At 49.5% G+C, this 15,630-nt stretch overlaps 1 protein-coding gene across 1 annotated transcript in view; it reads right to left on the bottom strand.

Annotated features, from left to right (window-relative positions):
• Hivep3 (HIVEP zinc finger 3) overlaps nt 1–15,223 on the bottom strand; it is a 70,558-nt gene extending 55,335 nt beyond the window's left edge. Inside the window, 1 exon segment of the mRNA XM_051171835.1 lies at nt 14,919–15,223. The gene's annotated coding sequence lies outside the window, so the exon portion shown is untranslated.
• Nucleotides 15,224–15,630: the final 407 nt, after the last annotated feature.

Here is a 15,630-nt window from a genome sequence, read left to right as displayed (position 1 = left end):
AAACCCCAGTAGGCCAAGCAGAGCCAAGGAAGCTGTATGCTGTGTGCTGCCTGTCATGACCAATTAGCTAAACCCATCTTTATCTTCTGCAGTTGTAACTCGCTCACAGAGACTCAGTCAGCTCAGGGAAGGTGGAAGACCCAATGTCTGGACCAGAAGGAGAAGAACGAGGGTAAGCAAGTAGAAAGCCCCTCATAGTAACTCCACTGTGCAGCTCTCTGGCAGTCAGAGAAGAGCTGCCTAGGCAGCTGCATGGTCTCAGTGTCCCAACCAAGGACAGGCCAGAGTCCCCAAGTCTTCCATGTTTTACTACTGTTCTATGTCCAGGCCCTAGTCCCTGGGGCCTGCTGGGGCATGTGACATCGTATGAATGGCAAATCCACTTTCCCCCTTCATGGGGAGTGGCCTCACTCCTGTCACTGGGCTTCCCCACCCTCACCCCACCACAGGAGTTCAGCCATCCCTGAGCAGTGTCTGGGTTAAAGCCTGCATTTGACAGATAGCACTGGGACCCAAGGGGAGAAGGGGTCTGGCAACAACAACAGATTCTAACAAGGCGGCATCCTGGTTTTGGTTTCTTTACTGCAAGATGGGGCAGATATAACCAAAGACAGGGCATTGCTGAAGGAGCCTAATAGGAAATAACCCTAGGCAGACAGGCATGGGCCTCATCTAACTCCACGGGAAACCTCTGAGGCAGGGGGAATCCAGCACCTGGGACTCTGTGGGGTGGTAACTTCGAATCAGAATGACAGTGCTTAAGAGAGAAGGAACTGAGATGGGGGGGCGGTGCTCTGTGGGGCTCTACTGCAGTTGTCACAGGGTGGTGAGCATGCTGGTAGTCTTTATTTTAGCATGTATTAGACGAAAATACCAAAAACTTTATATATATATATATATATATATATATATATATATATATAATATGCGCGCGTGCGCACGCGAGCACACACACACACACACACACACACACTCCATTGCTGTGATACCATGAAAAAAAGCAACTTGGAGAGAAAAGGGTTTAATTCTTTTTGCAGCTTGCAGTCCACCACTGAGGGAAGTCAAGGCAGGACCCAAAGCAGAGGCAATGGTGGAACAGTGCTTACTGGCTTGCTCTTGAGGCTTGCTCAGTCTGTACATTCGTGTACAGCCTACAGCCACTTGCCTAGGGGTGGCTCTGCCGGTGGGCTGGGCCTTTCTCACCAAGAAAATCCCCCACAGACTCGCCCACAGGCCAATCTGATGGAGGCAATTCCTTTCCTGAGGCTTCATCTTCCCAGATAACACCAGCTTATGTCAAGTTGACATAAAAACCAATCAGTGGGGGTTAAAGGGATAGCCCAGAAGTTAAGAGTACTAACTCTGTTTCAGAGGACCCAACTTCTATTCCTAGAATCCACATGGTGGCTCCCAACTGTCTTTAACTCCAGTCCAGGGAGATCCAACATCTCTGTGGGTACCAGGGGATCCATATGGCGAACAGATATACCCCAGGGAAAATACCCATACACATATCATCATCATCATCATCATCATCATCACCATCACCACCATCATCATCACCATCATCATCATCACCATCATCATCATCATCACCATCACCACCACCACCACCACCACCATCATCATCATCATCACCATCATCATCACCATCATCATCACCATCATCACCACCACCGAGCACATGCATTAAGTACAAGAACAGCTCCAGGATCCCTGTAACAAATCAGTTTCCGCTGTCAACGTCACACATAAAGGACTGGCTTTGGTTTCCATGATGGCTCCACCCCAGCTGGCATCTTGTCTGCCTGTCACCTGCTCCTCCACTTCCAGTGTGTCTAGATCTGAGTGTGGTGTGGCCACCCAGGGTATAGTCCACATTAGCCAAGGCCAATGCACCACAATGGACACGGCTGAGATGGCCTAAGCTGGGCCTGGGAAAGGACCCAGACAGCCTTGACTGAGGCACTGTGACGCTGCAGATGAGTACCACACCAGGGAAAGGAGCCTCCCTGTACAGCTGAGCTGCCAGGCAGTGCCTCTGTTCCCCTCCTGCAGACAGGGTGAGACGTATAAGCTGCAAAGCCCTCAGGATTCAAGGGACCTTCAAGGGGGCTGGCTTCAGCTGCCCGAAAGACAAGCTTCCTGAGACACTGTACTGATTTCCTTTCTTTTCCTTCCTTCCTTCTCCCACTGACCCTCTGTCACTTTCTCTCTTCATCACTTCCTTCCCTCTGTCCCTTTCTACTTCCTTCCTTTGTGTATGAGATGGGGTTATGATGGGGAGGGGGCTTTGATTTTATAAAAACGGCATTACCCTATACACATTTCTCTGTGCTTGGCTTTTCTCAGAGACAATCTTTTTAGATCAAAGGTCAGAGTTTCTTTTTGGAGTTAACGTGTACCATACACAATTGTAAGTATGCCATGTGCAGCAATCAGTTACTCCTCCTAAGAAGGCTATAGGGTAAATTACAACTATAAATACCACAATCATAACCTCTATTTCACTGAAAAAGAGGCTGGAACTCAGGACTCTGTCTTCAGACCCTGCGTTCCTCGTCAGTGCCTTTTGGAGCAGGCACCCAGTCTGCTTGCTCCTGCGGGATGTCAGGTGATGGTTTGAATGCAATGCCTTTGATCTTGACTTTGCTCTTGAGGTTTTTATAACCTTTTTTTTTTTTTCTTCTTCTAGAATTTTGCAATAAACACCTTTTGCACTTCAGATCTTTACACCCTGGTGCTGTTGTTCCACAAGCCGGATTCCCAGAAGAAGTAGGATCCTGGGCCAAAGAGGATGTGTGTCGGGTTACAACAGTGGTGAGGCCTATTGTTCAAGGCGTCTTCCTATTGATGAGCCCTGCAGTTTTTGCTCACTGGCTTCAATCCTGTCCACAGGGCCACACATCTCTGACCCCATTTCTAGTGGGTAGAGGACAGATACTGCCCCTATTTCCTCTGAAACATGGTGAATGTCCCCCTGGCTGGTTCAGGGACTTTAGGGAGGGCATGTACTGTCAGCAGTGAGCAGGCCTGTGCCCTCTCTTTCCATTGAAATCCACACTCAGGGGCATGGGAGTTTTCCAGATGCCAACTGTGCCACAGGAGAAGGTTGAGAAAGCAGCACTTATAGTTCTGGTCTTGAGCGCCTCCAATCAGTCAATATCAATCAATCAATCAATCAATCAACCAACCAACCAATCTCTCTCTCTCTCTCTCTCCCTCCCTCCATCCCTCTCTCTCTCTCTCTCTCTCTCTCACACACACACACACACACACACACACACACACACACACACACACACACACAGTCCTAAAAAGGGAACATCAGGAAAGACAGTAGCAACCAGGAATCTTGTAATTCCAGGTCCTACTTCACAATAGAACCCTGGAGAGCAACAATGGAGCTAGACACACATGCTGGGCATGTGGCAAACCCTTCCCTGCTATGGAAAGCAGGTCGCTAGGGATTGTGGGGGGTGAAGTAAGGAGTGAGGGGAGTTCTCCAGCTCTCTCTACTTGCTGGCTCCCAGGAACCGCCTTACTAGAAAGGCGTAGTGCAAATATTTAGCTAAGCAGCCAAGAGAGAAAACTTACCCAGGCTGAGCTGCCCAGTGCTGGGCACTGGCCACGGGCACAATACTCAATGAGGCCATTATCTGTGAAGGGAGGTCTGTTTGTTCCACTGCAGGACGGTGCCAGAGCCACCAGGCTTGCCACTCTGGCTGCTACACAGAAGAGTCTCCTTGCACTCAGCAGACCCTGTGGTTAAGTAGTGCCAGGCCAGGAGGCTGACTCTCTGGTGGACCAGGAGCCAGGCTTCACTCCTCCCTGCCTGAGCATGTCTGGCTGAAAATATTACAAAACTAAGGACCACAGTGTTCATAAAAGATGCTCAGGCCCCAGACCTGCAGGTCTGCTTTAAAGGGTGTGGTCCTGGGGAGCTACGGGCCCTTGCATCTATTAATAGCTCTTTGCCCCCTCCTTCCTGCCTGGGCTGGTGCTCTGAGGATATTGTTGCTGGTCTCATCATCCTCTGCCCAGCTGCTCTTTTCTCCCACATCAGCTGGACCTGGCCTAAGCATTCATAAGCACAGGTTCCACCCACTTCCTCAAAGCCTTCCCTGATCTCCCCAGGCCCCAGAGCCTGAGAGTGAAAGACTGACTTTTCAGCTATCTTGGAATTCTCATTTTGCCGATGAGTAATGAGACACCGACTAGCCTGAGAAAGAAGCATCAGCCTATGTGGACGCTGGTCGGCTTTCATGGCAAAACTCTCTCTTCTGTGCCTGGTGTCCCATCTCAGTGAATCATGCTGGCTGGACCTCACAGTATGGCCAGAGACTCACCCTCATGTCATGGCCTTTGAAGTCACTGTCCTAGTCTGAGTCGTTGTCAGACACTGACCTCTTGCTGTCACTCTACCCCATCGCCAATGCAGGTGTCTCTGCGCCACAACTAGGTGGACCACAGAACATTCATGCTCCCTCTGCTAAGCTCAGATCTCCCAGGCTGCCCTGTGTGACCTGTTCTTCCCCTGCCCCGCCTTCCAGTCATACTGTGGCCTCCTGTTCCTGCCTGACAGGACCCTATGTTTGACCAGTGCTCTGCCCAGCCATCCACAGAACTGGCACCCACACTTTCCTTGGCGCCTTACTCAGACACTACCCACTCAGACTGCTTGCTACCTGCTCAGGCCACTGCGTGGCTAAACTCACCACAACTTGCCAGCCCTGTACCACCTATTCATTTCCCAGCTGTCACTCCATCACTTTTACTTAAGGAAAGAATACCTTTTTGTTTATTTTGTATACACTAATGTCTGCAAGAACTCACAAATATTATAGATGTGTGTACCTTATTTATGTTCTCTCTCTCTCTCTCTCTCTCTCTCTCTCTCTCTCTCTCTCTCTCTCTCTCTCTCTCTCTCTCTCTCTCTCTCTCTCTCTTTCCCTGTGTGTGTATGTGTATGCACTGGGAATCGAACTCAGGTGCTCAGCTACCCACTCTGTTTTCTCCATTGGAATATGGAGAGACAGGCATTCTGTTTTGTCCCTGGGAATAGTGCTTGGCACCTTGTGTCTAATTGGCTGCATTCCAGGACAATCCGCCCATCTGATTGTGACAGTCCTGTCACCTAGAGTGGGAGGGAGTCACTGTTGGGAGAGAAGGGAGGAATTCAGTTTTTAGTGTATGTGTAGAATCAAGGGAAGGCGTGTGGTGTGCTGGGAGGCTAGGGCCAGATATGGGTGCTGGCTCTCAGGGGCTTGGGCCCATTTTCCTAACTCAGGCCCAGTTGCTCCCAAACAGCAAGTTCACAGGGGCAGGCCCAGAGCAGCTGCTCTGCCACGCCTTGTGGGCATGCCCTTTCTTGGTCTTGGCAGTCCAGGAATCTCCCCGAGGATGTGTAACTCTCCAGTGGATGACCTGGCAGCTGTGACGGAGAGCCTGTGGATAAGTTTGGATAAGCTTTGCTCCCAGTGACAGCTGCCACATGAAAAGAGAGGCATGCTGGGAAGGGGGAAAGGAGGGTGCTGAGGCCCAACCAGTAGAGGACAGAGATTCAGACCAACAGGAAGAAAGATTCCAGGGCACCAGCCAACAGTGCTGGAACCGAGGCAAGATGGCAAAGCTTGTCCTGACAGGAGATATGGGCGGCTCCTGTTCCCATCACTAACACACCTGCACCCATGGCTGGCCAGGAGCACACTGTCACAAGCAAACAGGAACTCCTCCCTTTGGCCCCACGTGGTTGACATTTTTTTGTTTACCTATGGCACGGTTTCTTTCAGGTTGGCTGGCTTCATTCTAAAGGGTGCCCAAAGTCAGTTCCCCAGGCGACCTGAGGTGCTGCCCACTTTTCCTGTGCACCCCACCCTGCCCCTTTTTCACCTCTCTGAGCCCTCATCTGTCTCTCACCTGAGTATTGCTTCACAACAGGCCCACTCCTCCCCCAGGCGATCCACCTGCCTGCTCTTCTGCCCAGCACCCTACACGCCTGTGCATTTCCAGCCACTGTACCTTGGCTTGGCCGCCCCCTAGCCTTTCAAATTCATTATGCTTGAACAAAACTCATCTTTCACCTCCCTGTCTATGGGTGTCACCATGCTCTTAAACCTTCAGCCTTGTAACCAACTATCTCTGAATCCCAATGGCCCTTTGTCCTCTATTCACCCATATCCGCCTACCCCTTCCTCCACATGCTCCTCAATTACTGACTAGAGATCTTGCACTAGCCTCTATCAGCGGCTCTTCCAGGGCCACCTCCACCTGAGACCACAAGAGGGAGCCTCTTTTAGACTCCTTATGTCCCCTGTCTGCACATATTAACAGTTTGGTCCTGGGTAAGGCACCTGCGCTGTCTGAGCTTGGGTGCCCTTCTCGGCTCTCCATGAGGAGTCTTCGTTCTGTCTCCCCTTACATCAGTCTGGCAGGGGAAGCTCACCACCCACCTCCTACAGGCGACACTGGCCTGAGCCATGCTCATAGTCAACAGGCAAATATCACAGTCTTCTTCCGACACATAACTGTCCTCCAGCCCCTCCCACTGCAGCCTCCCAGCCTCTAGTCAGACAGAGCCTAGGACCCACCTGTTAAAGAAGTACCCAGGGAATTTGTGTGTGTGTGTGTGTGTGTGTGTGTGTGTGTGTGTGTGTGTGTGGTGTGTGCGTTATGTGTGTATGTGTGTATGTATGCTGTGTGTGCTATGTGTGCTGTTTATGTGTTGTGTGTATGTGTGCTGTGCGTGTGTTATATATGTGTGTTATGTGCAGTGTGTGTGATATGTGTTATGTGTGATATGTGTGTGGTAGCGTAGTGTGTATGTGGTGTGTGTTATGTGTACTGTATTTTGTCTGTGTGTGTGTATGTGGTGTGTATATGCATGTAGTGTGTGGTGTGCATGTGTTTTATAGGTGCTGTGTGTGTGTTGTACGTATGTGTGGTGTGTGTGTTATGTGTGCTGTTTATGTGTTGTTGTGTGTCTGTGTGTGGTGTGTATGTGTACTGTGCATGTTTTATATATGTGTGTGTTATGTGCAGAGTGTGTAGTGTGTGTTATGTATGCTGTGTGTGTGGTGTGTGTGTTATGTGTGATGTGTGTGGTGTGTGAGTCTGTAGTGTATATGTGGCATGTGTTATGTGTGCTGTGTTTTGTGTGTGTGTGTGGTGTGTATATGCATGTAATGTATGTGGTGTGCATGTGTATTATAGGTGCTGTGTGTGTGTGTGTGTGTGTGTGTGTGTGTGTGTAAGATATCCATCTGTGGACGATGCCTGGTGAAGTTGTGATTTATGAGACAAAGCTCAAACTCTTTACTATTCTCCTGCACTAGCAAGTGCTCCACTCAGCAGCCAGGCCGGTCAGTCCATCACTCAAGCCCAGAACAGATCTGTTCTTGCTTAGCCATTTCCCCATCACAGGAAGTCCTCTTTGCTTGGGAAGTCCTCCCGACCTGCGGTGTCTGAATGGTTTCTGCCTCTTTCAGAAACTTCAGGGACAACTCCTGCTCCAGGCACCCCAGGAAGCACACAGCTGTCCTTCTCTGCCTTGGTAGCCTGCTAGGTTCTCCACTCTGGACTGTGATTCCCTGAGATGTTTTCTATGGCAGAACCTTGCCTTTAAGGACCAGTTCTTAGTGAGCACCCACAGACACCCTGAAGCACCTGCTGGGTTATGGGGAAGGCAGAGAGGAGGCCAGCTTGGAGGCTCCGAAACCTGTACGCTGGGTCAGGGTAGACGTGAAAGCAGGAGTCCACAGAACCCTACAGCAAGGCTTCCTAATGGAGGAGGGACACACGGACGGAGCAGGGAATAGAAATCCAAGCAGAGAAAACAGCAAGAGAAAGATGGCAAGCCTGAGGCATTGACATGGGGGCAGGGAGCAGAGGAGGAGGAGAACCCCCGGGGACACCTGGGGAGGCCAGCAGGAACACTGAGCTAAGGGGCTGGAATCTTCCTGTAGGTCAGGAGTGGACACATGCAGCTGCTGTCTATTCTAGAACATGACCTTTTCATCTTTACATGGTGTCTATAACTGATTGTATGTCGGCACAGCAAACTTGTAAGAGAGTGTGCTTGCCAGGGTCAAAACATTTATGGTCTGGCCACTTAGAAGGCAGCTTTGCTGACCCCTGGCACAGCACTGCAAGGGGACCGGATGGTCAGTAGTATGTTCTAGCTTCTCGTCACTTTGGGGATATCAGGGGTGGGGGAGGGGCAGACAAGCTAGTGGAAGGAACAACTGGAAAGCTCACACAGTGGTCCAGACAGGGAAACATGGTTGCTTTTTATGAAAAGACTTACCAAGCTTTACTATGTACCTAGACTGAGCCAAGCTCATTACACATGTTTCTTGAACAGGCACTGCTTTGCCATTACCACTGCTGTCCCTGGGTTTGACACAGCCTGCCCAAGGGCGTGCACAGTGAGGATGCGAACGCAGTGGTCCCACTTGAGCTGGGACCCTCCATGCCACGTTCCAGGTTTTCAGACCCAAGTACATTTGCCTGTTGACAGAGTCTCTAATAACTGCTGGAGAATCTACAAAGCACAGCTCCCCGGAAGACCTACCCTGTGTCCAGTCAGGCCGGAAGTGGGAGGCAGGAGCAGAGAGCTATTTTGGAGAAGAGACAGGAAAAACCACGAAGCTTCCTACCTGTCCTGTTTTGCCCCAGTCTGCCCTGGGGAAACAAGGCCACCCCTCTCTTAGATAAAAAGGTGTCTCTCCCCACAGTGGCTCTTCCACCAGAGCTGGGAGAGCAAGGACTAAGCATAGCACACGTTGGCTATTTTTAAAAGACTACATAAACAAACATGGCTATGTAAATAAGAAAAAAACATGAGGTCATCCCTTCAAAACCTAAAACTGTCTTTTCTGGGGGTGGGGGCTATACACGCTAGTCCACAGCGTCCCAAGCCACTAGGCCTGGTCCTCTCTTCCTCACACCCATGGAGGTAAGTAACAGCAGCTGCTCTGAAAGTCAGGACGCCTGGTGTTTATTCCTGGCTCCGTGGGCTTTGCCTAAATGCTTGTGGTTACTGCCCAATCCCTATACTACCTTCTCCTCCTCTCTGGGCCCTGACACCTGTCCCTTTGTTACTTACAAATGGTCCACACTCACAGATCTTTGTATTCAGTGATTGGTGCTCACTAAACACTGTCCAGAAACCTTTGCAGTGCCCACGGGGGGGGGGGCGGGGGGGAGGGTGCAGAGGTGGCAGATAGCCACCCTGCCTGGAGACTCTAAACCTGCATCTGCAGCCAGAGCTGGCATGAAGGCGGGTTTCCCAGAACCCCATGGCAAAGGTTCTTAATGACCTAATGCCATGGAGGAGGGGCACACAGGGCAGGGATGGAAATTCAGGCGGAAGAAACAGTGTGGGAAAGGCTCTAAGGGAGGCCCTCCCTTCCTGCAACACACTGTGACCTGCTTGCTACACAGCCACAGGGCTCCCTTGGCATCCATATCAGAAGCATGGCAAATGTCTCCATCCCTTCCCTGTGTGTTGTCACCTGTCCCCAAGTGTACCTGCACCTTGCCCTTCATGTGGACAGCTTATAAGTCATAAAGGCAGCTGGAGAGCTAAACTTGGGAGATACAGCAAACTGGGGGACAGTTTGTGTCAGGGACTTGACTCCCTGCCCACTGCCCCCAGGATGTCCTCTCTCCCCTCCTCTGCCTCCCAACAGGACACCCAGCATCCTTGACTCCTCTATTATCCTTAAGCACTGGAATAATAAGCACAGCCAATTCTTGCCGAAGGCAGGCTTCAAATTGTGTTCCATTAAAGCCCTTTCAGAGGGGGCTTTTCGATCACTACAGGAGAAATCTGTGCTGAAAATACAGTTTTGCAACTGTCAGCACTGTAACAGAAAGTGCACCAGAGCATCTGGACACGCTCCGCAATGCACCGCAGCGCAGGGTGGCTTGGATGGACTAGAGACTCGGGTCAGGGAAGATCGACCTACAGGGCTGAGATGTCTCTTCACTGGGGTCTCTGGGTTGGAGGTCTTTCCTGGGTGTCTTTGTGTTGCTGGCTAGGCTCAGGACTATGTGTAGGTCTGAAAACCTACAGCGCGACTAAGCTGTCAGTGACGAGGAGCAGAGTCATAAGGTTAAGTGCGGGGAGTGTGTGGGGCTTCTTGTCCGACTGGCATTTGGAACAAGAAGGAATTCGAGCAGCTGTTGGATACTGTTGGTGATGCAAACCGGAACTCCCTTGTAGTCCTGAAATGCCCCAGAGCATATCTAAAGATAAGCACACTGTGGAAAGTGTAACCTTTATATCTCCTATTGAAACGATTTAGGGTTCATTAATTATTTTCTATGTAATCCTCTCTCTCTCTCTCTCTCTCTCTCTCTCTCTCTCTCTCTCTCTCTCTCTCTCTCTCTCTCTCTGTGTGTGTGTGTGTGTGTGTGTGTGTATGTGTACATGTGTGTGCATGTCCACACATATAGAGGCCCAAACCTGATGTCAGGAACCATCTTCATCTTCAATCACTTGTCTATCTTATTCAACAAAGCAGGGTCTCTCGATCAAAACCAGAGCCCCTTAAAGTGGCTGGTCTCACTAGCCAGCTTGCCCAGGCGATCCGTCTCCACCTTCCAAGGCTGGAGCTATATGGGTGGGCTACCACACTCAGTAACATCTCCATGATTTTGGGGATCCAAACCCTAGTCCCCAATCATGCACAACAAATGCTTTAACCACTAAATCTTCCCAGGACCCTAATTTTAATCTTTTTTTTTTTTAATGGTGTTTGTGAGTATGCACATAGCAGAGGCCCTAGGTGGGTGTCGGTTGTCTTCCTTGACTAACTCCCACCTTATTTATTGAGGCAAGATCTCTACTGAACCTGAAACTTGCTGAGTCTTGTTAGTCTAGCTAGCCATCTTGCCAAGGGGATTCCCTGTCTCTGCCTCCCAAATGCTGGCTTTACCAGTGGCCGCATATCCACCAGCTTTTTACACGAGTGGAGTGCTGGGGCTCTGAACTCTGGTCCTTTGTGCCTTTGGGATAAGTGCTTTCTCCACTGAACCATCTTCCAAGCTCTGAGCTCCTTAACTTTTAACCCTTACCAAGCCAACTGAGAGAAGAGAAGGGACTATGGAAGCTGCAGCTGGCAAGCAAGACCATGGGCGCCTAGGGCAGAGGTCGGCGCACTATCCGTGAAAGATTGGGTGCATGGGCTGAAGCTGCCAAAGGGAGCATGTAAATGAATGGCATGTGTGTTTCAATAAAGCTTTATTTACACAATCAGGTGGTAGCCACAGGACTTAAATCGTGGATCCCTGGCCTAAAATTTCAGATTCAAAGTTTCTGTGACTTGAAGCAGAGCTATTACCCTATGTGTGGACTTTCACAATACATCCATTTTAAAGACTGAAAGTTAAAAAAAAAAATTAGAGAATACACACACCTGATTTACACATCCCCATTCCTTACAAGAATCGACTTTTTTAATGGCTTCTAAGACAATGAAAACTGCTAGCAGCAATGTTTGCTGGGGAAATATTTCCTGGTTCATTTTCATGTTAGTTTTGGCCTCAAGGCCACTCATTCAGAAATCACCTTACTCTGGAGATGGTCCTAGGTTAGGTCTCTCCTGAGGAGAAGCACAGACTCCCTGTTATCTTGCCCTCAAATGACTCCAACCCCCTCTGGGAGCACAGGTGTCCCCAGCCTTAAGCAGTGCTAGTGGGCCACTTGAGCCTTGGCATGGTGGAGGCTGCTACACAGCACACCTGCCATCCTGGACTCTTATTCTTCATCTGCATGGATGCTCTATAGTCCAGCCCCCTTCCTGGTGGCCCAGCTGTGCCCAGGATCCCCTGGATCCCCCAGCAACTCTGAGTCAGCACCCCATTAATCACCATGTTTTCTTCCCCAGGGAGAACACGGGAAGGGGTGGGGCCAGGTTACTGGCTGGAGCTGAGTGCTCATTTCTTGCTGGGCAGGGCCGCCTCTGCAGATTGTCCCACAGCTGTCAGAGCCCATGTGGACCACAGGGGATCTGGGCATGAATTAGCAAATGCCAGTGTTCCTCAAGTAGTTCTAGTTATAGGCTACTCAAGAACCCAGGGTACAGCTTGTAGGCCAGACCCCTGGGACTGCTAGAGAAGGAGCCTCCCAATACACAGTTAATTGTCACAAACACGGATGGAAACAAATGCTCAATTAATACACCAGGTGGTGCTGCAGGAGGCCAAGGAGCAGGGCCCATTGGTGATGGTGGGTGCCATCGATTCAGGCTGAAACACGGTTCCTCCTAGAGGCAGAGTCACTGAAGCTACCGTCTTCTGGGTCTTCTAGAAGCATGTCAGTGGAAAACAAAAGGGCTGATTCTCTTGTAGACAGAGTTTCTACCCCTGCGAGCCATGTGACTATCTTTAAATTACTGAACCTCTCTGTGCTCAGTGCCCATACATATATATATATTTTTTTTTTTTGGTAAGGCTTACTTATTTTAATATCAAAAATAGTTCAAAAATACAGAAACTGATATACTTAAAAGGAATACAAGCAGACAAGAATAAACACTAAAACCACACAAACACAAGGAGAAACGAAATAAGAGAAACAGTACATACAGAAAACAAATAATAAAACAGTATACACAAAAAAATAGTATGCATAAGTACTAAGAAATGACTAATTATCATATAGTTGGTTGGCTTAAATACACTAATTACAAGAAAAGATTGGCAGACTGGAATTTAAAAATGCTTTCTACTCACTCCTTTTTTTTTTTTTTTTTTTGCCCAGATAGTACTTTGAGAAAGAGTTTCACCCAATATGTCTTGAATATATTCTGACTGATAAGAACCAAGCCAGCATTTGTGACTTTTTCTATGAGACTGCTGTGTTTCACACTATGCTATTGAGAGGTCTATGAATATTTCCAAAATAGAGACTTAAACATTTTAAACTATAGACAAAATATCCTTACTTATTAGGCAGTCAGTAGAAAAGAGGATGATAATAGCCAATAGCCATTAGAAGGAAATACTCAGCATAACTAGAGAGGTGCCAACCAAGTCTACATAGCAATTCCTGATCAAGTCAGGATATCAGTAATTAAGAAAGGCTGGGCTGTTAGGAAGCAATAGCTGGTAATGCCACTTTCTACATAATCATCATGGCCTGAAGTTGATACCTGTTATCTCCATACATATTTTAAAGCGGCAACAAGGTCAGCCTCACTGGGATTTTTTTTTTCTCCCCATCAGGACTTCAATTCGTCTATGAAGTGCCAGGCCTTGTGTGCAGATCCCTTCACTTTAGGATGCTGTGCCATTACCAGGTGGTAGAGTATAGCAGATCTGTCACAGGGTGGGTGGTGGCTGAGTAGCCTGCCCAGTGGTGGAGGGTGACAGGAAGGCGTCCCAGGTGGGTGGTCCGTGTTCTAATGAGGTCTCATTCATATGTTCATGGTGACCCTGTGAGGCGGGTACCACTTTATCCTTTGTTGCAAGATAGAAAACTACGGCCAAGGGAGAGGGAGCTGCAACAGCTTGCTTCTAAAAGCAGCAGCACCAGCAGCAGAAGAAGAAGAAGAAGAAGAAGAAGAAGAAGAAGAAGAAGAAGAAGAAGAAGAAGAAGACGAAGAAGACACCAACAATAACAACAATAATAAAACCAGTAACTATTAGAGCTGGGATTTGAACTCAGGCATCCCCAAGTTCAAAACCACTGCAAACATCCTCCATCAAAAATGAGGTTCAGACAGTTTATTCTTCCTAGCTCCAGGGAATCCTCCTACCTACACAGGATAATTCTGGTCAGGACAGGCCTGCTAGGCCAAGCATACTGAGAAGCTGCTGGCGGAAACCAAGGCCCACCTTCCCACATTCGTGAAGCTACAGCAATGCTGTCCCTGAGGTGACCTATGGGCTAGCCCTGACTCTGCACAGTAAGAAAATGTCTGCTCTAAGAAGAGGGGACAAACAGGCCAGGTGGAAAATCATAGCTTTTCCTACCTCGGACACCAGAGCCGAGTCCATGGATGTAAACATAAGATGGGTGGAGAGCTCCAGAGCCCTCAGAAGGCAGCTCCCAGGACCCACCCAGAAACCAAACAGAGAGGGCATGAAGCTGTATCCTTGCAATCCTCAGTTCTGAGGATGCCGGAGGCAGAAGGATTGTGAGTTCAAGGCTAGCCTGGGCTAACAGAGTGTGATGCTGTCTCAAAGGGAAGGACTCCAAATGCAGGCCCGAGTGTCCCTAGTGCCTGAGCCGGATCAGATGACACAGGTACTGGGGAAGTCCATGTTTCCTTTCTTTCTTTTTGAAACCAGGTGCTCTCTCCTTCTGGGTGATGCTGGCGCATTTTGTAACAGACAAACATTCAAAGCCACACCCCCACCCAATGTCATAGCCTGCATACCCACTCTTAACCCCCCAAACTGAGATACACATACAAACACACACAGGAGCCCAGGGACCTCACTGGCCCATCTACTCGGCACTTGGAATTTCTGGAACTCTCCAGGTAATCATGGCAGACCACACCTGACATCCTTCCATACCTTCTGATGGAGCTTTTCACAGCCACATGCTCTAAACTGGGTAGGGGGTAGGAGTAATGTAGGGTGTGTGTAAGGTAAGGCAAGCCTGAGAAATAGGCTGATAGCCCAGAGCCCTGGGTCCTTGAGAGACATTGCTGTGTCCTTTACCAGAGGTGAAGTGGAAACTGAGTGACCAGTGGCGAGGGAGATGACATGGGAAACAGGGGCAGAAGCCTGGAATTCCAAACCCAGGAATTAGGGAATTCCAGACCAGCACTGGCAGAGGTCATGGGAGGCACAGACAGGCAACCATGGCTGCTCCCACAGAAGAATATTTTAAGACAAGAACACAGGCAGCTCCAGCCAGCTAACGTGACAGCTGGCAAGCCAGACTGGTGGCGTCTTACCTGTGCTGCAGGCACCACTTCCGATGACCAAAACTGAACCGCTGCTCTCTCTGGAAGCCAGCGTTCATGTCCACTCTTGCTGCGGTGCCTCTGCTTACACACTGCTCCTCCCCGAGGAAGGGACAGCGTGACCGGCCAGTGGCCCGTGGGAGTCTTCCATGAGCTACTTCGAGGCGGCTTCGTTTGTGCCTCTGATCCTGCATGAGGTGGGGAAGGTGTAAGGCACGGTCAGAGCGTTTTCTAGATCAGCGTTAGGCACAGAACAACCCCTGGCTTATTCCAGGAGGCTCAAGCCCTGACGTCCCTCCAAGCTGCATTTTCATCCCATGTCCCCTCAGGGAGACAGTGGGAAACAGTGTCCCTGAGACGACACACCGTATACCCTTTGCCCCATGCTGAACTTCCTGAGGCTCATTCTTCATCAGTGAGGTGGGCAGGGCTCCTGGTGGACTTCAAGGTTTCCAGATGCCTGGAGCCCAGTCTTGAGACCGTGACCGGTGTCTGGGGTCTATGACAGAACACCCTTGACCATCAATAGGCTCGAGGAAACTCTATTTTTTTTTTTTAAATTTATGTATATAGTGCTCTGCCTGCATGTACACCTGTAGAACAGAAGAGGGTGTCAGATTCCATTACAGATGGTTGTGAGCCACCTTGTGGTTGCTGGGAATTGAACTCAGGACCTCTGGAAGAGCAGACAGTGCTCTTAACC

Source organism: Acomys russatus, chromosome 29 (genome assembly GCF_903995435.1).
Source record: "Acomys russatus chromosome 29, mAcoRus1.1, whole genome shotgun sequence".
Taxonomy (NCBI): domain Eukaryota; kingdom Metazoa; phylum Chordata; class Mammalia; order Rodentia; family Muridae; genus Acomys; species Acomys russatus.
The sequence above is the reverse complement of the archived record's forward strand: the minus strand, read 5'-3'. Positions and strand labels throughout refer to the sequence as shown.